Here is a 26,266-nt window from a genome sequence, read left to right as displayed (position 1 = left end):
TACAGCCAGGCATCAGTCTGTATAAAGGACTGTACAGCCAGGCATCAGTCTGTATAAAGGACTGTACAGCCAGGCAGGCAGTCTGTATAAAGGACTGAACAGCCAGGCATCAGTCTGTATAAAGGACTGTACAGCCAGGCAGGCAGTCTGTATAAAGGACTGTACAGCCAGACAGGCAGTCTGTAAACAGGGACTGTACAGCCAGGCATCAGTCTGTATAAAGGACTGTACAGCCAGGCATCAGTCTGTATAAAGACTGTACAGCCAGGCATCAGTCTGTATAAAGGACTGTACAGCCAGACAGGCAGTCTGTAAACAGGGACTGTACAGCCAGGCATCAGTCTGTATAAAGGACTGTACAGCCAGGCATCAGTCTGTATAAAGGACTGTACAGCCAGGCATCAGTCTGTATAAAGGACTGTACAGCCAGGCATCAGTCTGTATAAAGGACTGTACAGCCAGGCATCAGTCTGTATAAAGGACTGTACAGCCAGGCAGGCAGTCTGTATAAAGGACTGTACAGCCAGACAGGCAGTCTGTAAACAGGGACTGTACAGCCAGGCATCAGTCTGTATAAAGGACTGTACAGCCAGGCAGGCAGTCTGTAAACAGGGACTAACAGAGCCACTGAAAAGGTAGACATGGTGTGTAAATCATGAACAACAGAATGGCCAGTCAGTGGTCTGTACGGCTCAGTTGATTTATTTGTTGGTGCCCTGTGGATTTCAGCCCCAGTCCAGTTGATTTATTTGTTGGTGCCCTGTGGATTTCAGCCCCAGTCTAGTTGATTTATTTGTTGGTGCCCTGTGGATTTCAGCCCCAGTCCAGTTGATTTATTTGTTGGTGCCCTGTGGATTTCAGCCCCAGTCCAGTTGATTTATTTGTTGGTGCCCTGTGGATTTCAGCCCCAGTCCAGTTGATTTATTTGTTGGTGCCCTGTGAATTTCAGTCCCAGTCCAGTTGTTTTATTTGTTGGTGCCCTGTGGATTTTAGCCCCAGTCTAGTTGTCGTGTGTGTGTGTGTGTGTGTGTGTGTGTGTGTGTGTGTGTGTGTGTGTGTGTGTGTGTGTGTACCAAGGTGCATATCATTCCACACCTTTATTATATTGTGAAACTTAGCCAAATAAACAAAACACGACGACAGCTGTGCAACATGCACTAACTCTAAATAATCTCCCACAAACACAGGTGGGAAAAACAACTACTTAAATATGATTCCCAATTAGAGACAACGATGACCAGCTGTCTCTAATTGGGAATCATACAAAAACCCCAACATAGAAAAAATAAACTAGAACCCAACATAGAAAAATTAAACTAGATTTAAAAAACAGTCATACCCTGACCTACTCTACCATAGAAAATAAGAGCACTCTATGGTCAGGACGTGACACTAGTTGTTTATTTGTTGGTGCCCTGTGGATTTCAGCCCCAGTCCAGCCCAGTCCAGTTGTTTTATTTGCTGGTTTCCTGTGTTCAACAATATACAATATGCAAAAATGCATACATACAAAATGTGAACAAATGAAAACAGTTCATATACATTCTAAAACATTATAACTCGTATTGCCTTCATCTGGTCCACAGCACCCCAGTGCCTTTGGAGTATCTGTAAAGTAGTGTTCTCCGATCCTGAACCTGATCGAGTTTCAGCCCATCACTAACATACCTGATTGGGCTTGATTAGCTGGGTTAGCCCTGGGGCTGGAACATAAATATGCACATCACAGCCCGTGGATTTTAAGATTTTCATAGATTTCTATGGGATTTATTCACTTTGGGGTCAGGGGTCATAGAGCCAGACACCATTTTATGGGTCCTCAAATAGAGAGAAATGGGGAGCCATGGGGTGTCTGGGCGAGATCAATTATAGGGTGGCTAGACACATGATGGTCACACTCCATGGTTCTCCTCTATGGTGTTTCTCATGTTAACACTGAATTAATCTTATGGTGTTTCTCATGTTAACACTGAATTAATCTTATGGTGTTTCTCATGTTAACACTGAATTAATCTTATGGTGTTTCTCATGTTAACACTGAATTAATCTCATAGTGTTTCTCATGTTAACACTGAATTAATCTTACGGTGTTTCTCATGTTAACACTGAATTAATCTTATGGTGTTTCTCAGGTTAACACTGAATTAATCTCATAGTGTTTCTCATGTTAACACTGAATTAATCTCATAGTGTTTCTCATGTTAACACTGAATTCATCTTATGGTGTTTCTCATGTTAACACTGAATTAATCTCATAGTGTTTCTCATGTTAACACTGAATTAATCTCATAGTGTTTCTCATGTTAACACTGAATTAATCTCATAGGGTTTCTCATGTTAACACTGAATTAATCTTATGGTGTTTCTCATGTTAACACTGAATTAATCTCATAGTGTTTCTCATGTTAACACTGAATTAATCTTACGGTGTTTCTCATGTTAACACTGAATTAATCTTATGATGTTTCTCATGTTAACACTGAATTAATCTTACGGTGTTTCTCATGTTAACACTGAATTCATCTCATAGTGTTTCTCATGTTAACACTGAATTAATCTCATAGTGTTTCTCATGTTAACACTGAATTAATCTTACGGTGTTTCTCATGTTAACACTGAATTAATCTCATAGTGTTTCTCATGTTAACACTGAATTCATCTTACGGTGTTTCTCATGATAACAAGGAATTCATCTTATGGTGAGAAACACCAATTTGACAGAGCTTGATGAATCATTTTAAAGAATAATGGGCAAATGCTGCACAATTCAGGTGTAGAGTCTCTTAGAGACATACCCAGAAAGACTCACAGCTGTAATCACTAGGTGCTTCTACAAAGTATTGACTCAGGGGTGTGAATACATATGTACATTTTCTAAAAACATGTTTTCACTTTGTCATTATTAGGTTTTCTGTGTAGATGGGTGAGAAAAAATGTATTTAATCCGTTTTTAATTCAGGCTTTAACAAAACAATGTGTGGAATAAGTCAAGGGGTTTGAATACTTTCTGAAAGCACTGTATATCATTTATGATGTCCTTCAGAAAGTGAAGTAGGCTCCATGCTCTCATTTTATTTGAGGTATACAGTAATTGTCTAGATCACGATTTTGTAGACGCCATGTTAAAATTCGTTATTTGACAAACATATGATTTTTCAATGAGCCCACTTCATAACAAAATACTAATTGCATTTTTCACGGTTGTGACTCTGGACCTCGAAGCCAGTTTTTAAATTGTTCACCTTTAATCAGGGACTGACTTAGACCTGGGAAACCAGGTGTGTGCAATGAATGATCTGGTAGAACAGAAAAGCAGAAAGCTCTGAACATCGTAGTGTAACAGTTGAATAGCCCTGTCCTACAGTATGTGCATATATGCACGAATTGATTGTGAGACTGTGTAGGTATGTGACGTGAGAAACTAGACCTACATGCGATTTCAAGTCAAATGTAAGCTAAATTACTTCTGAAATCATTTTTTATTTTCCACAAAAAAAGGCATATTGTGTAGTGTAGTTTAGTCTAAATTGGCTTTAATTGTGTGAAGTTTGTGGCTTAAGGCCTAATAAAAAATATTCTCAAAAATCTAGTTTAGGCTAATTATATTCAGGCTATTTACTTTATTGAATCACTTTAGACATCTGCAACTACTGACATGATGACGAGTTCCTCAATGCCTGAATCTCAAAAGGTTGAGCGCGCGCTTTTTCTTCATAATGAGCTGCACGACACGCCTTGAATTGCAATAGAGGCTCGCGCTTTGAGCTTGAACTTGACTGTCGGAATGTGCCTCGTGGGAACAGGCCCGAGTTTGCCCCCTCCTTTCATGATGCACAATTTGGTGTCAATTCTAATTATCATAAAACCCAGCCTGCTTCAAATGAAGGGACGAGAGGTGCTGGGAGCTAGTCTCTCTCACATTCAAGGCAGGGGAAGAATTAAGAGCTCCCTCGGTGAAGAAGCCCACTTGGGTACGTTTATTTTACAGACACTTCTACTTGAGTTTAGGCCTAAGATTTAATCCCAGCTACTTGTGTAGCGTTAAACGAGAAATATTTGTAATTTCTCACATTTTGATATTGACGATAAGTAAACGTTTGTAGGCAATATTTATTTTATTGTATACATTTCCAAGTAAGCCTATGCTGAATATTAGCCTAACTTTTATAGAGCATCATTAACATTTGCAAGAGTGTGATGTCGGCTTGCATGTAAGCCTATTCTACTTTTACTCAAGTGGGCCTAAGAAACTAAAGGTCTATTCTGATTAAATTATTTTCATCTTATTTTTTTATTTTATTTCGTTAACATATTTTCTTATTTCCTTGCAGATGACTTTCAGACATAACAACAGGTAATTAAAACAGGCATTCACTACTTGTAGTAAAGCAATTTATGTTTTTAAACATAAAAAAACATTTATTTTGCAGTGTAAATTTGCAAAAGGTTGTACTTAGTTAATTATCTTCAAAACATTAAGTATTGAATGTATACATTTCAACATACAGTAAAGTAGACAATAATGCATTTGTCTGATACAGTTATACATTTATAACCTTATTTGAATTAGCTCCGTTCTTGGGTCACATATATCTTCATCATATAAAATGTAGTCCACGATTCAGTGTAAAATTCTTATCAGGATTGTTAACATGATTATAATCATGACAATATTATTATTATACAACTGCAAATCAATTGTTTGCCTAATAAGACAGTGTCCTATAATATCTGAATATAATAATCATGAGCAGCCTGAGATTACTCAATCTCTATCTTCATTTCCCTCTCAACATGTCTGATGTTACCGCATGGTACCGCACGCACGGCAAGCGGTGCCGGAGCGCCAAATCTGGGACCAAAAGGCTCCTAAACAGCTTCTACCACCGAGCCATAAGACAGCTGAACAGTTAGTCAAATGGCTACCCGGACTACTTGTATTGACCCCCCCTTTATTTGCACTGACATTCTTGCTCTGGCTCTATGCACACTGACTGAACTCTACCCACACACTCACTACACTGACACTCCAACACACACATACACACCCACTACATACGCACAAACACAAAACACACAAACACACATGCATATTGACGCCACACACACACACACACACACACACACACACACACACACACACACAATTTCACTCTTCACATACACTTCTGCTACTCTGTTTATTGTCTGTCCTTATTGCCTAGTCACTTCTACCCCTACCTACATGTACATATTACCTCAACTACCTCGTAACCCTGCACATTGACTCGGTACCATCTGGTAATAACAGATACAGTAGTCTAGTGAATTTGGCCCTAAAACAAGGCTGTGTTGAGGCTTTACTACTGTTGACCAATAAGAGTAAAGCAACTGAAGGCCATGTAATGTACTTGAACTCATCATGACTTGTTGGCCACCAGAAGCATACACAGAGTTAGGGAAACTCGGATTTTAATGACACAATGCTGGCACCAAAAGCTAAAACACGTTCTAATTTCTAAATTAGGAGATTTTTGTGGAATGTTTTCTATCAACAAGGAGGATGGTTTGGTATATCCGCGGGAAGTAGGGGCGCTGAAAGTGCTGCAGCACCCCCTGAAAAATCAGAATAAAAAACATTTAAAAATATATATATTTATTTATATATATATATATATATATATATATATATATATATATATGAGTGCAGGGCTATTAAATTAATGCATGGCTCTCGGGAGCTGAAATAGTGCTGTTTTTCTATTCTTCCTGGCTAATCAATTAATTGTATTGATTGTCCAGTTGAAAAATGAACCCCAAAAGGTTCTTCAAAAGCTTCTTCGAGGATCCATTAAAAGGGGTTATTTGAAGAACTTATAGGAGTTCCCTCACAGTTTCAATTCGAAGAACCCCTAAAGGATACTCCAGGAATCTTTTCAATTGGCCCAGCGTCGTCCAGGTTAGGGTTTGGCCGAGGTAGGCCGTCATTGTAAATAAGAATTTGTTCTTAACTGACTTGCTTAGTTAAATAAAAAAAATTATCATCAGCCAGGGCTAGTTTTGATCATTACACATTTTGTCTTTAGATAGATGATCGTCTTTTTTTGTATATATGTTGTTGTTTTCACTGTCTGTTTCCCCACACCACATTCATCCATGCTAAATAGACATAATATACTATAAATTCGGGATTTTGAACACGTAACTTAACATGTCAAGTAGCTATTTTTGGGAAGGCATTCATTCTAAAGGACTTTACTCTCGTGAGGCTATTTTCACAATTCTTCTCTGACATAATTTTGAATTGATCGCATGTAGCCACAGAATACCTTTACAGTATATCATTTACTCCTGCATATTGGGGTATGATATCAGTAGAATAATCATTAAAAAATATGAATTATATTATTTGAACAACTTTAATGCGTATATAGAACACACTCCTGTGAAGCATGGTGGAAGTGGTATATTCCCCCGTTTCTACCGTGTAAAACCCTATTTCCAAAATAAGTCACATCTGTAAATGACAGTGTAACATCAAATCACTTATAATCAAACTTTATTCAAAATGCATTTACGTTTAAATACACTTTAAAATAGGCGTGTCTACATATTTGCTGACGTATGTTTTATCTAGAGGGTTGTATTGTAAACTCACTTGGTTGAAACTATTTCCGGTCTTGTACTGTACTTGACGCTTTAAGACGGTAAACGTACATATAAAAAAAACATGTATTCTCTCAATTTTATCAGGATGGTTTATATGCATTGATAAAACTGTTATTACTGTAAGAAATTACCAAGTAATTACTGGTTAGTTTATTTGTGAGTTATAGCAAATAGGCATATTGCTCAATAAATAAATAGCATACCATCTGAAATGTAAAATTAAGCGTTTGATGCAAGTTTCAGACTAAGCAAGTACCTATTGTTATAAATGATGTAGGTTACCAAAAATCATGTGGTCAAATTATTTATAGGACATATTGAAATAAAAGGACATTTAAAAAGTTGCAGTGCTCCTTTTGACCATGTAGATGTATCGTTATTTTGTCACGGAATTACAGCATGAGCTGCACAAGTTGGTTGGTGCAAATCAGTAAATACGTTCGTTTTCTTTAGGATCAATTCAATTTGTGCTGAATTAATCTAACACTTAAAATGAACTTCAACCAATACAATTGAACATCAAAGTTTGATTCTGGCCTCGAAATATCAGTACGATGACGTTTAGACTGCAGGTCAAAGCACATAAACATATCCACATGTACTTAGGCGTAGGCTAGCGTAAAGAACGCATAACCTTCTCAAAATGTGAATGACGTAGCCTATGCATTAGGTGACATTCTGCTTTTATCGTTTCTTAATTACAAATGCATATATGTTAATTAAAGACTCCGAATGAAGCACTCCGAATGAATTTTGTAGTGAAAAATGCAATATATTTGGTGAATTGTGTCCCTCCATTAGCTGCATGAGATGTCCACCCAGTTTTTGAAGGTGTATGTTTGAAATGTTACCTGAACATTTTACAATCTGTATAAGCGTATCATTCGTTTTCCAAATGAGAAGGCAAACACGCAAATAAAGCATTTTCATTTATGATAGAGTCTGTAGCTTACTTCAGGCTAATTTACAGGGATAGGCCTAAACAAAGGCTCACCTAAAACACATATTCACATAGCTATCTCTCCCTCTAATTGTCTGTGTATCGTGTTTTTTCGTGTAGTCAATAACTGACAACCTATATTTGACTGTAAAAGGACATTAACACTGCAGTCTACACTGTAGTCCAATCCACTGAAGACAATGTTCATGTCCCCTGTCACCAAAGAGCGTCGCTGTTTCTGTCCTTCGTGTACTGTAGGATGGAGGGGATTTTTCCTCCCAGCGTTTTGACAATATTAATTCCGAGAGATATACTGTATGTTCTATATCATTTTATTCGGGTCAGGGTCAGATAGTCTACATTCTTAGCATACAATCCATAACGTTAGATACGTTCATATTGTACTTTCACATTGAAAAGCAGATGCTAACAAAGCCTTTTTGTTTAAATATAATAATTCAGTAGTGTGTTTGCTGTATAGACGTTTAGCCTCGTTAGTATTATTCCTTATTATTCAAAGTTACTATATGAGTATACAGACGAAAAATAAAGGTTCCTCAAGGGTTCTTTGATAAAGGTGATGGTTCTATGTGGAACCATACTAACCCAAATAATAAATGTTTGAGTCCTTCAGTGTTTTTTGTGGTTCAAAAAGGGTTCTTTCCTCTTTAGTGATAATTAAAATCTAGGGTCGGCGCCTCATTAGAATATTTTGGGGCGTGGTTTGCTTGCAGCTCTTTTTGTGCAACGGTGAGTGAGAGTGTCATTAGTGTTTAGAGAACCATCCTCCATAAAGGTTCTATAATTATTTATTTTTTTACAATAGAAAGGGTTTTATATCCCCAAAAAGAGTTGTAACCATAGCGGAACCCTTTTTTAGTGCTATATAGAAACTGTTTTAATGGTTCTTTGTAGGACCTTGGGAAAGGGTTCTTTATAGAACTATACAGGTTCCATTTAGAACCTTATGATTATAGTGCTTTATATAACCTTAAAAAAAAGGTTCCATATAGCACCAAAAAGCGTTGCGCTATGGTTACAAGCCGAATAACCCTTATTTGCCACTATATAGAACTATCTGTTTTTAGTGTGTATGTTACTGCGGATCCATGGGCTTTAGACCTACTAAAGATTAGTATAGAAAAAATATAGTCCCAGGCCCACGATGCATTTGAGTTTATTTGGCTTGATAAAAAATAACTTGAATGATGAAGATTATGGGCTGCTTCATTCTCGCTTGTAAAGAAATCCTTTGGATTGTTAAAGTTTCCTATATCTGGCGTCCATAGGGTAACAGTAATTCCAACTGACAAAACTGTTCAAAAAATCGCTCAAATAAAGATTCAATGTATATGTTTCTTTGTTTAACAGGAGTGACATTTAGACCTAAATAAATAATGTTTATTTATGGGCAAAAGTGTGTGTGCGCGTGCGTGTGTGGCTCCATCGTGAGTATTGCTTTCATCTAACAATTACATTTCTTAAATAGCCTAGCACCTCATAATAGTCTGGCGTAGTAGGCCTAGGTAGGCTACTAGCCGTGTATGTAGCAAGCAGTATATGCCCTGAGCATTGCTTTTCCATAAAGTCCGGCCGAATTAATCGTATACCTATATACCACATATGGTAACCTCTTCGGATAGCATCGCCTGACCATGCGCGTACCATCATTAGCATTTTTATTTTCGTATCTCCCGCGACAAGCACTGCACCTATTACCTCAGTGCGCGACAGAAGGCAGAGAGGCAGATGCGTCATTGAGGAGTAATTAACGCGCTAACATTAAACTTGAGCATCAACACCGTCGCTGTGGCGCTGTTTCTGTCTGGTTGCCAAAGCCTGGCTGTTTGCCAGGAGGATAACGTCGCGATAAACAATAGCCTCGGCATTGTTTTTCCCCAGCTTCATGGTTCTACATCATTTTGAAGCTAAGGAAAGCAAGATGATACAATATCGGAAGTGGTTTCTAGTGAATGCAAGGTAGGTTATAGGGCTGGTATGTGGGTATGCTGATATTCATTTCAGCATTTGTATTGTTCCATATTTCTGCAAACATCTTTTGACACATTTGATATGTCGCCTCCCTCCTCCTCCTCCTCCATCCATCCATCCATCCCCTCTCCATCTATAGCATGCTGCTTTCTCTCTTTATCGCGGTCTTTCTCATGCACCCCTTGCTCTCTCTCTCTCTCTCTCTCTCTCTCTCTCTCTCTCTCTCTCTCTCTCTCTCTCTCTCTCTCTCTCTCACTCACTCTCTCACTCGGTTGTGTCTGGAACAAAAACGATAGGGGACGTACATTTTGAGAGGCGCAGAGAATAGGCGATCACGCAGAGTAGGAACAAAAGCCGTCTGTTATGAAAGGACCAAACAGTGAAGCTGCAGCGTTTGAGTTTCTGGCCACGTTCGCCGATGCCGCGTGAGTGGAGGGGAGAAACAGCCGATTCCAATCGCTCTTTCTCGTGGTCTAGGCTGGGGACAATACTGCGTGTGACTCCATTTAGTACAATAACCTTATTTATCTCTCTTGCCATTCAAGCACAAGTCATCTTTTTTGGGCACATTTTAGTCGGATAAACTTCATTGATTAATTTGATGAGCAATATAAACTTTTGAAATATCTTTAACATGAATCAAAAAGGATATCTGGTACTATTTTGGATTCTAAAGAGGCCCTGTTGTAAGTATGCATTTTGCTGGTGGTGATGCTGTAAGATGTTAAGAGTTTCGTTAATCTGATCATTGAGGATATTTCATCTGGCATAATTTAGTTCGTTTTGGGTAGTTATTTTATCTTTCCATTTTTCTATTTTTTTATTTGTAATACAAATTATTATGATTATTATTATTATTATCGTCATCATTATACTTGTTGGTCTACGACTTATTCTCTAAACTAAATGTAACTTAAATAACTCTTCCAAAGTATCTATTAAATAAGGTATATAGAGGCCCCCCAGCCGTTAGGAGATTGTTCAGAGATTGTTTAGGCATTGTTCAGAGCCTGGGAAAATGTTCCGGGGCCTACGGAGTGACGTGCTGACGAGACTCCCTTTTTCGGGGGACCTCGGGGCTACCAGACGGTATTGTTATGATAATGATTTCCAGCTCCCTGTTGAACTTGATGTTGACTTCTTTCTTTGGGGCAAATTTTTCTCTGTCACTTGTTTGTTGGGAAATCTTCCAGGGGTCTGCATGGCAGGGATTGTGAAAGGGACTATATAATGCACACCAAGGCTGATTTGAGTATAGACTGATTTATAGGCCGACACTATTTTCTAACCCTCATTTGTATGAGGTTACAGGAATTGCAATTTCTTCAGGTGAAATGATGTCGTTACTTTATGGAAGTGATAATGTAATTGCCTGATAGGCTAATCACTAATGTATTGTGCTATCTCATTATTATCATGTGGGGCATCTGCAGGGTAAGTCGTACAGATTTACGCAGATGAGCAGACGAATTTAATGCATTTTGTTTATCATGTGGCATGGGATGAATCGAATGAATATGATATAACATATTATTTCTGTTAAACGCTATTTCCAGTTACGCATTTTAGCGGCAACAGGTGCGGGCGGTACTGGCCTTAGCCTTTGTAATGAATGGCCAGCTGCCTATGCGAATGTCAAATTCTTTATGAAAAAATTGAATGCAATTTTTCATTTAAATATTTTGTGCAATTTTGCAATATGGGGACTGAACTTGGATGACATTACTTAAGGAAAAAATGAATGCGTTTCCACATATAGATATAATACATTGTATTTAGATCAAGTGTAGGTCTATTTTGGTTTAAGAACACCATTATTTGTGTTTAAGTAATTTTATAGGACTAACTGGTGATTATTTGAGCTCTCGTTTTCTACTGATGTTTATGCTAAGAGGCATGCCTTACAGTCAAGCGCGTGCTCAGTGGGCTACAGGTTTGCTCGTCCAATCAAAATTCAATAAAATGATCTCAATTCATCAAAATACTGCATACTGATAGGCTCACATCACGGCATGTCTTGTGATAGGCTAATAAATACTCTGTTTTGCTTGTGTCCTCACACGGTTACAAGTACTTTGTCTTCCCTGAATTTTAGTAACCATATCCGTTTTTTTATTACAAAGGGTTTTACGTGATTGTTGTTCAGTTCACTCAGAGGAATGCTGTAAGGAGCGACGCATAGCCTATGCTAGACCTTGACAAATAACCTTTCTCATGTTATAAAATCCAGGCTAGGCCTCGACTAGCCATAACATGACAGTATTATAATCCCTTAGGATGCGGTTCCGTTTCACTGTAGTTATTCTGACCCTATAGGCCTACGTGAACTCTATATCAGTGTCTCCCAAGGTGTACCTTCGTGATAACGATGTGGCTCATGTGCTATAATCAGATATGCTATCTGATGCAAGCAGGTATATTTCATTCTGTTTAAATCTCCCTCTTCTATCTTTATTGGTAGGCTAGCATGCATCATATAGCACACACACACACACACACACACATCACACACACACACACACACACACACACACACACACACACACACACACACACACACACACACACAAACACGCGCGCGCATTCTAGATGGTAAAGGCCTTTCAAACTTTATGAGTACAGTGAGATGCTATACTGGCTCGTTTCCAGTAGATCGGACAGATCTCTTTATCAAAAGATGTAGGTTGTTCATTATCCTGCAATCTCATCTATCTTTTGGCTCAAGCTATCCATCCTAACATGCTTGATAACGCGGTGCATCCGGACTGCGTACACTATCAGAAGTAGATTACAGCTGAAATGTGTAGAAGCGGCCAGACCATTTCAGCACCGTGGACAGAGACTTAGACTGAAGGCCGAGAATGAGTTGAATTCCTCTGCTTTAACGAGAGAGTTGGAGCCCATTTCCAAGTCATTGTTTTAGCAAAGCTTTACAGTTAAGACCTCCTGGTGCTTTCACAGGAAGGAACAATACTTATTTATGTGCTGGTATAATTTTCCTTTTGGGTAAATGTGTGTTTTTATAGTGTGTTTGGCTGTGGTTGTGAGAGTGTGTAGAGGGAGAGAGAAGATGTTCTGGTCATCTTTGATGTAGAGGGAATATTTGACTAAATGCAGATCTTCCCATAACACCTCATCATGGTGTAAAATCTCAAACTGTTATTGGCTTTGAAATAGAGGATACTAGAGTGAAAATAATGTGGACGAAAATACCAAATCCCATTAGTACAGTAAGAAAACTGAGGAAGCAGCAGTGATGAACATTATTAAAATAGCTGCTGAGATCAACAGGTAAGAGAGAATGTAGGCCAGCCAGCTAGTTGACCCAATGTAGGCCAGCTAGTTGACACAATGTAGGCCAGCCAGCTAGTTGACCCAATGTAGGCCAGCCAGCTAGTTGACCCAATGTAGGCCAGCTAGTTGACCCAATGTAGGCCAGCTAGTTGACCCAATGTAAGCCAGCTAGTTGACCCAATGTAGGCCAGCTAGTTGACCCAATGTAGGCCAGCCAGCTAGTTGACCCAATGTAGGCCAGCCAGCTAGTTGACCCAATGTAGGCCAGCTAGTTGACCCAATGTAGGCCAGCTAGTTGACCCAATGTAGGCCAGCTAGTTGACCCAATGTAGGCCAGCTAGTTGACCCAATGTAGTCCAGCTAGTTGACCCAATGTCAACATTTCTAAATGTAGGCCAGCTAGTTGACCCAATTCACTGCTCATCATGAGAGGCATTAATTAGCAAGAGCTTGTTAGCAGAACCTCTCAGATGATGAGCAGCTCAGAAATGAATATTTGGAAGTAGGCTAATTGGATAAAATCCTTGAAGCACAAGTTTAGAATATGTATGCAGGAAAGAGATGATCTCCAGCCATATAAGTAACCTATGCCTAAAAATACTGGTTTGTTTTTTACAGCAATCTGATTACTTTGAAATAGTCATTATGGCATAAGGAGTATAGAACACTATAGCAGAAATCCCTGTGGCTCAGTTGGTAGAGCATGGTGTTTGCAACGCCAGCATGGTGTGTGCAACGCCAGGGTTGTGGGTTCGATTCCCACAGGGGGCCAGTACAACAACAAAAAAATGCATGAAATGTATGCATTCACTACTGTTAGTCGCTCTGGATAAGAGCGTCTGCTAAATGACAAAAATGTAAATGTATATTCAAAGGCAATATGAAGCTTAAGAAAAAGCACAAACGTTGTCTTATTCTTTCCTATTATAATACGGAGATAGGCCTAAAACTCTTAATTGAAATGTGTAGCCCTTGATTCGTGAGCATGTTTTTGTTATATTTTGGACGGTGTAATTTAGGAATTTTCACAGTTGTAATTAATAAAATTTTCCACTTTACCTCCCATTACTATTTTCATGCCTTTCATATTGTAAAACATTTTATCTTTGACCAAATTGTGATGACTATTTAAAAATGTATGTGGTACATAAATTGAAAAAAGACTTGAGTGAACGGAGACAACATGCAGCCAAATATAAGTGTGATTGGACGATATATAATCTAAGAAAAACATGAGTATTTTTGCCAGGTAAAAATGAATGCTGAGTGGACCTATAGAGGCCCTTTCTCAAATAGGCCCGCTGTTGTAACGGTGGGTGGTGTGGGCATTCCCTAAACAACTTCACGAAATTACACTTTATGATGTCATGTATTATGAAATCAACATCACTAGCTCCTTCAATTCTGTGTTTGGGATTTTAACAAATCCTCTAGGCCTAGTGATTATATGTAGCTATTTCAGTGCATATTTCCCTGATAGACCACTGAGCGTTTTATAGGCTTATGTATAGGCCTATTTATGTTAACCACAGCATTGCTGTGTAAAGCTTAATTCTGACAAACTAGCAGTGTTGCACGGGATTCTCAAGATAATGCTCAATATTCCCAAATGACATCCAACTATGTTCTTGCTGCAAAGGTTATGGTTGTATAAGCCTTAAGTTGCTGGTTGACTTGTCTATTCTGAGAGTGTGTTTGGTGTCTCCATTTTATATACGCTTGTGGAGAATATAATGGACTCTTCCAGTTAGGACTACACCACAATAATGCATTTACATAGTCAAATGCACTATGAATATTGACATTTTACGTGTGTGTGTGTGTGTGTGTGTGTGTGTGTGTGTGTGTGTGTGTGTGTGGGGTGGTATGGGATTAGTAGGCGGGCGCGGGGGGAGTCAACCAATGAGCATATTGTCAACTATCTCATGTTCGTCAGTAGCAGCCTGTGTGTCAGGGAGGCGACACCGTTCTGTAGCCTGTGGATATCTGCCTTGGTATATTCTCATATAGTCTACTTTCTTCAACTTGACACTGAAAACTTCATTTGCCTTACAGGCTATCTACATATTCTTACTAAAAACACATTTTAGAAAATGGAATAACAAAGATGATGAACGGATACTACGAACTGTACCTCTGTGAGTAAGATATCTTTATTTTAAGATGTGCATAATTGTTATTCATTGTATTGTCATAGATTATAAAGATAATATTCTGAACTGTATTAGTCTTTGTGTGAAATTGTATTTTGAGGATGAGTAAGAGATAGCCTTAAGAAGTTCATGTTGCCTAGTGATGGCTTTAGGTACTTTGCTTTTCGTGTACCCTCAGCATTTTCTCTTTTTCTTGTCAATATTAGCAATAACAACATGTTAGTTGCTGAGAATTTAATTTAGGCAGTTTTGTTGCAATAGCCTATTTCCTACCCAGCGCATGCATTGCCTTTCTTGTAGTTTTGCGTTAGGGTATTATTTTAGTAAATCACATAGACCTATCTGAAAGTAACCTACGCCTATAGGCTACTCTAAATGATAGCCTTTTGATATTATATTTTAAGGTTTGAAATATGGGTATGATATTTTCAAATTGAAGTCGGTAAATCGTTGAACTTGATAGATAACAGACTGTGTGTGTGATGTGTGTCCGCTACGTAGATAGCATTCCCTTACATAGCCCTATCTACATAAATATATATATATATATATATATACACACACATGGCATGCATACATATGCTGGGAAAACAGCATCGTTGCCTACGGCGCTATACGGTGTGTTGGCAGTGCGGGAGAGCCTCTCGAGCGTCTCGCTCCAACGACTGTTTCTGCTCCATGTGACCACAAACAGCGGATACGCAGCGGCCCCTTTAAGAGACGACGGGTTCGTTTGTGTCTTTGGTTATCTAGCTGTATGAGTTATAATTTCATAAAGCTAGAGAACCGAAAGTATAAACTAATTCCAAGGACTCCAGAAGCCGGGCCTGCGGCGAGGTGGCTATGGTCTGGGCAGGGAGAAGGTAGGGGGGCGCTGGATGCTGCACATGCCTGTGCCAGTTCAGAACACCCAAAATGCCGACGTGGGGATTCAAGTAGATTCCTGCCTGCTGAGAAACGGTAGATAGCTTTGGATTTAGTGTATTCAGGTGTGAAATTATAAGTCTAAAAATGAATCAGTTTAACCTGATGTGTAGCCTATCTTGAATACGAGCTGAGAATACGCTGGTTACACTGTCAATGGATGCGAACAGTCGAGCATCGTGATGCTTGGACCTAATGCACATTTCTAAATAGTTATAGAGTTAAGCTGCTGTACTTTATAACCGGAAAGGTAAATGAGGAATATAGAAATGCAAGACAGTTGTTCTGATAGTGTTATTGCTATTCGATCTGGAAAAACAGAAGGGTAAAAATATACATTTCATCCGATTGGTCAGTTCTGAGGTGTCACTTGGTTCTTGAAGCAGCGATATCAGCAGGCAGGTCACCCATGATACAAGTCAGTATTCGACGTCCATCCATGTCTCAGGACGTCGGGAGGTGAAGTGGAACCCGCCCACTAGGAGCAACAGTGAGCACTTACCTTCAAGTAGGCTTTACATAAATTGAAACCCACAACTAAGTAAGGCTAAGTAAAGCTATACATTTCACAGAGATGTCTGATATGCAACAAACTCTCACCATCTCATGTCAGAACTAGACATTCATCTATGTTTCTTAATCATCTCAAGGTTGCATGTTCGAATCCAGCAATATAAAGTTGTTTTTGATATTTTCCTTTTAAACCTATCATAAACCTTAACCCTTACATTAACCATTATGAGTTAATGCCTAAACTTAACATTGGAACAATACAAAGCAGTAACCAAACACTTTGAAATTTGATGTTTGGAACAACTTAAAAATGTGACATTTCTGAAACATGGATGAACGTCTAACTCTGATGTGAGATTGTGAGAGCTTGTTGCATATCAGAGATCTCTGTGAAATGTATAGCTTTACTTAGTGGTGGGTTTCAATACTGTATATTTAAAATAATCCTGATAGTCAAACCAATATATTCACCTTCCTACTATAGCCTACCTGTATTTTGGGGCAAAAACATAATGAAAAGAAAACATAATGTCACGGTTGTCGTCTGAAGAAGTGGACCAAGGTGCAGCGGAGTTAGTGTTCATTATTAGAATTTAATATAATCAACTTGAACACTATACAAAACAACTGAATACAAAATAACAAAACCACTAGAACAAACGAACAACAAAACAGTCTGGCAAAGCATAGTGCTTTACACAGAACAATCACCCACAAAACACAAACACAAACACACCCTCATTTATGAGACTCTCAATCAAAGGCAGATAGACAACACCTGCCTTCAACTGAGAGCCCCAATCAACCAAACATAGAAACACACACACTAGATTCCACATAGAACTACCTAGACATAAACCAAAACCCGGACATACTAAATCAAACACCCTTTACACAAACACACCACCCCGAACCACATAAAACAAATACCCTCTGTCACGCCCTGACCAAACTACAAAACAATTAACCTTATATACTGGCCAGGACGTGACAGTACCCCCCCCTTAAAGGTGCTACCCCAGAAGCACCTTAACACAAAAAAATATAAATACCCCCAAACAATACCCAAAAGAAAAATTCCCCCTTTCTAAAGGGAGGGAAGCTGCCGTCAACGACGGCACTGTGCTACACCCCCCCTCCCCAACCCACCTATATTGGAGGCGGCTCCGGCTCAGGCCGTTCCAGGCTGTCTGGGCAGTCTGGCAGCTCGGGACGGTCGGGGCAGTCTGGCAACTCGGGCAGGTCGGGGCAGTCTGGCAACTCGGGCAGGTCGGGGCAGTCTGGCGGCTCGGGCAGGTCGGGGCAGTCTGGCGGCTCGGGCAGGTCGGGGCAGTCTGGCGGCTCGGGGCAGTCTGGCGGCTCGGGGCAGTCTGGCGGCTCGGGGCAGTCTGGCGGCTCGGGGCAGTCTGGGCAGTCTGTCAGCTCCGGCAGGTCAGGGCAGTCTGGCCACTCCGGCAGGTCAGGGCAGTCTGGCCACTCCGGCAGGTCAGGGCAGTCTGGCCACTCCGGCAGGTCAGGGCAGTCTGGCCACTCCGGCAGGTCAGGGCAGTCTGGCCACTCCGGCAGGTCAGGGCAGTCTGGCCACTCCGGCAGGTCAGGGCAGTCTGGCCACTCCGGCGACTGTTGACTGACGGGCAGCTCCGACGACTGTTGACTGGCGGGCAGCTCCGACGACTGTTGACTGGCGGGCAGCTCCGACGACTGTTGACTGGCGGGCAGCTCCGACGACTGTTGACTGGCGGGCAGCTCCGACGACTGTTGACTGGCGGGCAGCTCCGACGACTGTTGACTGGCGGGCAGCTCCGACGACTGTTGACTGGCGGGCAGCTCCGACGACTGTTGACTGGCGGGCAGCTCCGACGACTGTTGACTGGCGGGCAGCTCCGACGACTGTTGACTGGCGGGCAGCTCCGACGACTGTTGACTGGCGAGGCTGGGGACACGCACCTTGGGCTTGGTGCGGGGTGCTGGTACTGGGCGTACCAGATTGGAGACACGTACCTCAGGGCTAGTGCGGGGAGCTGGCCTGGGGCTCCATCCTTGCCCCTCTTCACAGCCCTTGTGCCCCCCCCAAAAAATTTCTTGGGGCTGCCTCTCGGGTTCCCTTAACTCTTCCATAGCCCTGGACACGAACATCCTTAAATCTGCCCACGTCCATCCATCCATGCTGTTCTCCTGCTGCTTGGTCCTTTGGTGGTGGGTGATTCTGTCACGGTTGTCGTCTGAAGAAGTGGACCAAGGTGCAGCGGAGTTAGTGTTCATTATTAGAATTTAATATAATCAACGTGAACACTATACAAAACAACTGAATACAAAATAACAAAACCACTAGAACAAACGAACAACAAAACAGTCTGGCAAAGCATAGTGCTTTACACAGAACAATCACCCACAAAACACAAACACACCCTCATTTATGAGACTCTCAATCAAAGGCAGATAGACAACACCTGCCTTCAACTGAGAGCCCCAATCAACCAAACATAGAAACACACACACTAGATTCCACATAGAACTACCTAGACATAAACCAAAACCCGGACATACTAAATCAAACACCCTTTACACAAACACACCACCCCGAACCACATAAAACAAATACCCTCTGTCACGCCCTGACCAAACTACAAAACAATTAACCTTATATACTGGCCAGGACGTGACACATAAGTTGCATAGCATACTGCCTAGGCTACCTAATCGTTTTGATGACAATCATAGAATATTACAATTGGATTTTGTGTATTAGCCAGGGGCGCAACTTTCGCTGAGGACGGGGGGGACATTCCCCACATTCTGAAATTGCATTTTTGTCCCCCCCCAGTTTTATCATTGGAATGTGATTCAAAATGAGGCAATGATGTGCTTTAGGACCATATGGACGCCTCCGAGTGGTCGGGTAGGCTGTTTGGAGTGTTTATCTGACTGAAAAAAAATATATAATAATAATATTATGTACTCCCCACTTCTAAAACCAAAGTTGCGCCCCCTGCGCCCCATCCAGGACCTCTATACCAGAGGAAGGCCCTAAAAATTGTCAAAGAGTCCAGCCACCCTAGTCATAGACTGTTCTCTCTGCTACCGCATGGCAAGCTGTACCGGAGCACAATTCTAGGTCCAAAAGGCTTCTAAACAGCTTTAACCCCCAAGCCATGAGACTCCTGAACACCTAATAAAATGCCTACCCAGACTATTTTCATTGCCCCCCCACCTCTCCCCCCCCTTTACACCGCTGCTACTCTCTGTTGTTATTATCTATGCATAGTCACTTTAACAACTCTACCTACATGTACATATTACCTCAACTAAGCAGTGCCCCCCGCACATTGACTCTGTACTGGTACCCCCCTGTATATAGTCTCGCTATTGTTATTTTACTGCTGCTCTTTAATTACTTGTTACTTTTATTTCTTATTCTTATCCGTATTATATATTTATTTTATTTTATTTTTATTATATATATATATATATATATATTGTTTTTAACTGCATTGTTGGTTAGGGGCTCGTAAGTAAACATTGTATTTGGCGCATGTGACTAATACAATTTGATTTGATTTGATTTGGTATTTGCAGTAACAACAGTCGTTCTGCCATCTTCAAACTTTAGGTTGTACCTGTCAAGAACTGAGTGAACACAGATTCATGTTGTTGGCTACAGCCGCCTACATATTGTTAGGAGAGACACAGGCCTCTATGTAGGGTGAGAAGGAGTGTTCATTTGAATGCACACAAAACAGGTGTGATGTTAGACGTTGGCATAGCTGGATACTTTCTGTATTTTTTTTACTGTTTACACAGAATGTATGTAAATCCCTCTCGCCATGTCAGAAGAACAGGGTGTATGTACTTTTTACTGTAAGAAAGAAATAGATCAATCTTCCCTATTCAGCTCCAAAATACTATTTTGATCTCAGTATCACGGTTGTGTTGCCCTTGTGTGGAGAAGTAATGGAACTAATTCATATAGCTGGTCAGTGACAGTAGCCTGTAATGTTTCCTGTTATGTAGCCTGTAATGTTTTCCTCATCGTTCCATCAATATTTACTGATATTGAATGTAACTGGTGACAGTTAACTGCTGGAGGTATGTATTTGAGGCATAATAATGTTTATTCTGTTGAAGTTCCTGAAGTAGACGTTGATTGTTCATTATGCGTACAGTACAGTATTTCAGACCATGTTCAAAGTGAGTTTGAATAGTCATTCTGAGGAGATTGTTCTAGAATTGAACAGCGTAACACAGTAGAGAATAGTTTCTGTTCTATTTATCCTATTCTTAGAATGATCATAAATAAGGATCTATCTTTGGCTGTGAGTGACGTGTCATAACCCACATTCTATTTGGAGGACGAGTGACACATAGCTCAATCTTTGATATATACTTCTGGGTTGTTGAAAGTTTGGCCTTGAATTGGAATGAGAATGTAGGAAGAAGAGTAGGAGTCTTCTTGGCTGATGTTTGGATGATTTGAAATGATCTACACAGACTCTTCCTCAATCTCTAGTTGACTACTAGAAAAGTAGCTAGAACAACGGAACACAGAGACACAAGCAAAACTTCAGAATTTATCCATGACACGTGTTTTCAGTTGATACAATACATGCTATAATTGTATGATTTTTAAGGTTAATATACTCAAAATAATTAACGTAATTTGTCTTTTTTAAAATTCAGGCCTAGGTATGCTTGCTATATCCTAATTTGTATTCTCCGATATCCTTTATACGGTTAATAATGGTTAATAATGGTTAATAACGGTTAATAACGGTTAATAACGATTAATGAAGGTTAATAACGGTTGATAACAGTTAATGAAGGTTAATAATAGTTAATAACGGTTAATGAAGGTTGATACCGGTTAATGAAGGTTAATCACGGTTAATAATGGTTAATGAAGGTTTATACCGGTTAATGAAGGTTAATAACGGTTAATAATGGTTAATGAAGGTTAATAACGGTTAATGAAGGTTAATAACGGTTAATGAAGGTTAATAACGGTTGATAACAGTTAATAACGGTTAATAACAGTTGATAACAGTTGATAACGGTTAATAACAGTTGATAACAGTTGATAACAGTTGATAACGGTTGATAACAGTTAATAATGGTTGATAACGGTTAATAATGGTTGATAACAGTTAATAATGGTTGATAATGGTTGATAACAGTTAATAACGGTTAATGAAGGTTGATAACAGTTAATAACAGTTATTGAAGGTTGATAACGGTTGATAACGGTTAATAACGGTTAATGAAGGTTAATAACGGTTGATAACAGTTAATAATGGTTAATAACGGTTAATAACGGTTGATAACGGTTAATAACGGTTAATAACGGTTGATAACAGTTAATAATGGTTGATATTTTGATCAACAGCATAGTAACCCATCATGTCTCTCAATTATTTTTTATTTCAGGAAGAAGAAAAAGTGATTGTACATACTGGAAGGTGCACCTGTCAGAAAACAAGATGGCGTCTCATGTTACCTTGAGGTCTCATATACCAGGGACTGGGAGGAGGAGGGCCCAGGTCAAGCCTACAAGGAACAACCACCAATTTACAGGTAAACAATACTACAGATAAAAACATAAAATATATCATATTCCACATATTCTTTCACTTAATATTCAGTTTATCTTTTGTTCTTCACAGGTGCAAATACTTAACAAGTTGGCCCTAAGAGTACGGCAGTAGTTAAAACGAGTAGTTAAAACGTTGGTCCTCAAACCGTATATAGTTCAATTGAGAAGTCTGAGACGTATACATATGATGCTCTTGCTTGTATATTAGGTACCGTGGTGTAGCTACTAGCTAATGCAGTCATCCCCAGTGTTTTGTTCTGGTACAGAATAGTTTTCTATTGTGCGTAAATAAATGAGAGAAAGTGAGTGGAAGTTAGTCCATTATTGAGATGTGCTTGTTTTACTAGTGGCGGTAATTTTGTTTCAGTTGATAGGTCATCTTGGGTTTTGGGAAGGTGCTACATAGCTTAATTTCACCCTGCTTCTCACAGCAGGCACATAATCCTGCAGCAACAGGAAATGTGAATTATTATGTGGATTATAATTAATTGACATTCTTCAAGGGATTGATACATTTTCCGATAGGGCACACAATGTCAATCAATTTAAAGTGGAAATCAGAAACTTTAGAAGCCATTTTAAACCTTGAATACACCACAATTAGCATTTCCTGCTGCGCAGGAAAATGATCTGCGAAAACAGTGATCAAAGCAGATCTGTATGTAAGAACCCAAAGCTGTGTGTGTGGATGGGGGAGTGTTTGTGGGGAACTAGTAAGGGTCTGTGTGTGTGGATGGAGGAGTGTTTGTGGGGAACTAGTAAGGGTCTGTGTGTGTGGATGGGGGAGTGTTTGTGGGGAACTAGTAAGGGTCTGTGTGTGTGGATGGGGGAGTGTTTGTGGGGCACTAGTACGGGTCTGTGTGTGTGGATGGGGGAGTGTTTGTGGGGAACTAGTAAGGGTCTGTGTGTGTGGATGGGGGAGTGTTTGTGGGGAACTAGTAAGGGTCTGTGTGTGTGGATGGGGGAGTGTTTGTGGGGCACTAGTACGGGTCTGTGTGTGTGGATGGGGGAGTGTTTGTGGGGAACTAGTACGGGTCTGTGTGTGTGGATGGGGGAGTGTTTGTGGGGAACTAGTAAGGGTCTGTGTGTGTGGATGGGGGAGTGTTTGTGGGGAACTAGTAAGGGTCTGTGTGTGTGGATGGGGGAGTGTTTGTGGGGAACTAGTACGGGTCTGTGTGTGTGGATGGGGGAGTGTTTGTGGGGAACTAGTACGGGTCTGTGTGTGTGGATGGGGGAGTGTTTGTGGGGAACTAGTACAGGTCTGTGTGTGTGGATGGGGGAGTGTTTGTGGGGAACTAGTACGGGTCTGTGTGTGTGGATGGGGGAGTGTTTGTGGGGAACTAGTACGGGTCTGTGTGTGTGGACTAGAGTGTGTGTATGTTGTGTGTGTTGAGGACAGAGGTCATGGATAGATACTTCATACCACTTAGACAGCATGGTAGTTTTCCAAATACCGTATCTAATAATTAAAACAATTTGAAAGACATTTACATAGTTAATTTTTTAATTGTAAAATATTTAATTTCAAAACGTTCACAGCCTCAGGTCATGAGGAAATGTATTTAGATTGTAAAAATAAAGACACTTTTAGTAATTAATATAGGTCTATACAGTATTTGCAGTCCAAGCCAAATGTACTATTATTTTGCTGTCTAATATTTGAGTTAGGGTAAGGCTGCAAGGGTCAGTTCAACGTTACTGTCCTCAAACCACACACTTCCTAAAGATTATTTTGAACATACTGAATACCAACTCCAAATATCATTTAGTTTATTTCTTTATCCTCTGAAATGTTTGCATTTTTCACATTCTACACCCCCCCCCCCCTCTATTTTACTCAGAGACACACACTTATTTTTATGCTTTTAAAATACTCTGATCAAGTGGCTTGCTATAGCTAAGGTGCAGGGGAGCTGGGTGTCTAATCCATATTTGAGAGCCTTTGCTGCGGTGCCTTATCTCTTTAAGTGAGCAAGGGGGACAGGAGCTCATCCTGGGTTTGGGACTGCTCATGTGGAAAGGCTGTTCTGGTGGCTCTGTACGTTTCACCCCTGTCTGCAAGCCCCCCCCCATATTTTCCCCCTCTTTTCTCATTCTTTTTCTGTTTCTCTTTCTATTCATGTAACCCCGATCTGTTAATATTTTGTTCACTTGTTCTTAAGGAATAGTCATATTTTCTAGGACACTTTTAATTCCTAGGTGTCATTTTTGGAAATATGACAGTATTTTTGTTGATGCTTATGTTAGAGTAAAGAACATTTTTAAGACCTACATTAACGTACATTGAATATTTCTAGATGTACTTTAAGGAATTACAAACAGTACCTAAAGAAGAAGACCAGGCCCAAAGCAAGGTCAAATCATCATGGCTTACAACCTTGGGGCGTTCAGTTGGAGGCCAGCTTAGTGAAATTTGTTTGTGAAGGTCTTTGACTTGCCTAGACTTTCCCAAGATTTTATATTACCGTATGCAAAGACTTCTCTGTGCGCTGCTCTCAAAAGTGGATGTAAATTTTGCCCTGAGAATTATGCAGTCTGATTTGAGATAAATCTCTGCAAATTAATGCAGTGGTGTGTGTGCGTGTGCGTGTGCGTATGTGCGTGTCATGACAGGATAACTAATGTAGGTAGAGTGCATTAATAAACATCAGAAACAATCACACACCTTTAGTTCATTTATTGGCTTTTTCCTATTTTCAACCATAACAAAATATATTATGAAAGTTCCCCAATTGTCTCACAACAAGGTCTGTGAGTGAAATGACAGTGAAACAATATTAATCTAGGGAAGGCGATACAAAGGCCTGCAAGTCAAATTTACACATGTATAGTTTGTGTGGTTGAGGGGCTTCAGGCCCTAAGAGCAGAGAGAGAGAGGAGAGAGAGCTCTGGTATTTCTATGCAAACTAGAGCTGGAATAATGAGAGGAGTGTGTGGGGGTGGGAGGGGCGGAGGGAGGAGGGAGGGGTAGGGGGGTTCGTGGCAGCTTTTGAAAGGCAGCCGGCTGCAGACTGAATGGGAGAGAGAGACGGGGGAGACAGACGGGGGGACGTGGGGTACAGGGGGGCGGGGGGGGGGGGGGGGGGGGGTAGTGGTAGGGGCCCCATTGGTATGGCCCATCCACCAGAGCAGCTGTGAACAGAGGTCTCGTCTTTTTCCCACGCCCAGCAAGACGCGAAACAGTAGTTCAGCTCGCTAGGGTCAAGTCCCATCGCTAATATATACACACACATGCATACAAACACGCAGAGAAAAACATTCATGTATAAAAGTTGTGCAAATTAATGAGCTGTCTGGGAGGCACTCTGACATGGAGACACCTGCCATTCTCCCAGAACACACTGCAGCCTCACTTGGGGCCACTAGGTTCGATGGGGAGACAAATCATTCCTCACTTCAACTTGAACTTACACTCTCAGAATAACAAAAACACTTTTTAAAGTCTTGATTTTAGCTGCACAGTACTGTGTCTCTGTTTTTAAATATTGTTATTTAATGCATTTTGTAATGCAACATATATTTTAGGTTTTGTTTAGACACATTTTGTAATTGTTCAGATAGTGATATAGCCAGTCACATATGATTCCATTCAGGATGTTATGATGCTCTAGCTAGATGGTTAGTTACGGTTGTGTTGTATTACGTTGTGTTGATAGCTGTTATATTCCCACCCCCACTCTGCACCCCCTGCAGACAAACTCGCACCCATAGCCTTGAGCTTGGCTGTGTGACACCCAGAATGCTTTGGGAGAAAACACAAAAGACAGCACATTTAAACAAGGAGAGAATGGGGGTCAGTGTGTGTGTGTGTGTGTGTGTGGGTGGAAGACATGACAACTTTAGAGGAATGTCTTGCAGGCGGACTCTCAGTGTGATTCCGGTCCTAATAATGGGGGCATGGGTGTGAAAGGGAAAGGGGACATTTTAGTATTCAGCTATACACACAGAATACCAAATACCATCTTTGATTCATGCAAGAATTCTATCGCCAGGCTCTATGATAACAATAAAGATATGAAAGCGAGGGAGAGAGCATTTCAGGAAGTCTTCAGAATGTTGTTGCCGCTACGCGTTCACTCTCATATCAGAGCACATTTAAAATGTTTAGTCACGATTTGTAACAAAAGAGTTAGTTATTACAGAATATCACCTTCAAATGCTTTAGGCTTTTAAAAGCTACCTAAAATTGTTGACATATTCATACAGTCCACACAT

At 40.4% G+C, this 26,266-nt stretch overlaps 1 long non-coding RNA gene across 3 annotated transcripts in view; it reads left to right on the top strand.

Moving 5' to 3' along the window:
- Positions 1-3,878: 3,878 nt before the first annotated feature.
- Positions 3,879-26,266, top strand: part of LOC115157432 (uncharacterized) — a 38,272-nt gene continuing 15,884 nt past the window's right edge. Inside the window, exons 1-3 of one of the 3 annotated variants that reach the window (XR_003868450.1) lie at positions 3,879-3,971; positions 4,332-4,354; positions 21,886-22,032. This is a non-coding gene — a long non-coding RNA (uncharacterized LOC115157432). Of the gene's footprint in view, positions 3,972-4,331; positions 4,355-9,838; positions 10,267-14,805; positions 15,013-21,885; positions 22,033-26,266 lie in introns of those variants that run through there. The other 2 variants (XR_003868449.1, XR_003868448.1) reach the window with 2 other exon arrangements.

The sequence above is a fragment of the Salmo trutta genome, chromosome 21 (assembly GCF_901001165.1).
Source record: "Salmo trutta chromosome 21, fSalTru1.1, whole genome shotgun sequence".
In the NCBI taxonomy this organism is placed as follows: Eukaryota; Metazoa; Chordata; class Actinopteri; order Salmoniformes; family Salmonidae; genus Salmo; species Salmo trutta.
Note: the sequence above shows the minus strand (reverse complement) of the source record. Positions and strands in the feature narration are given on the sequence as shown.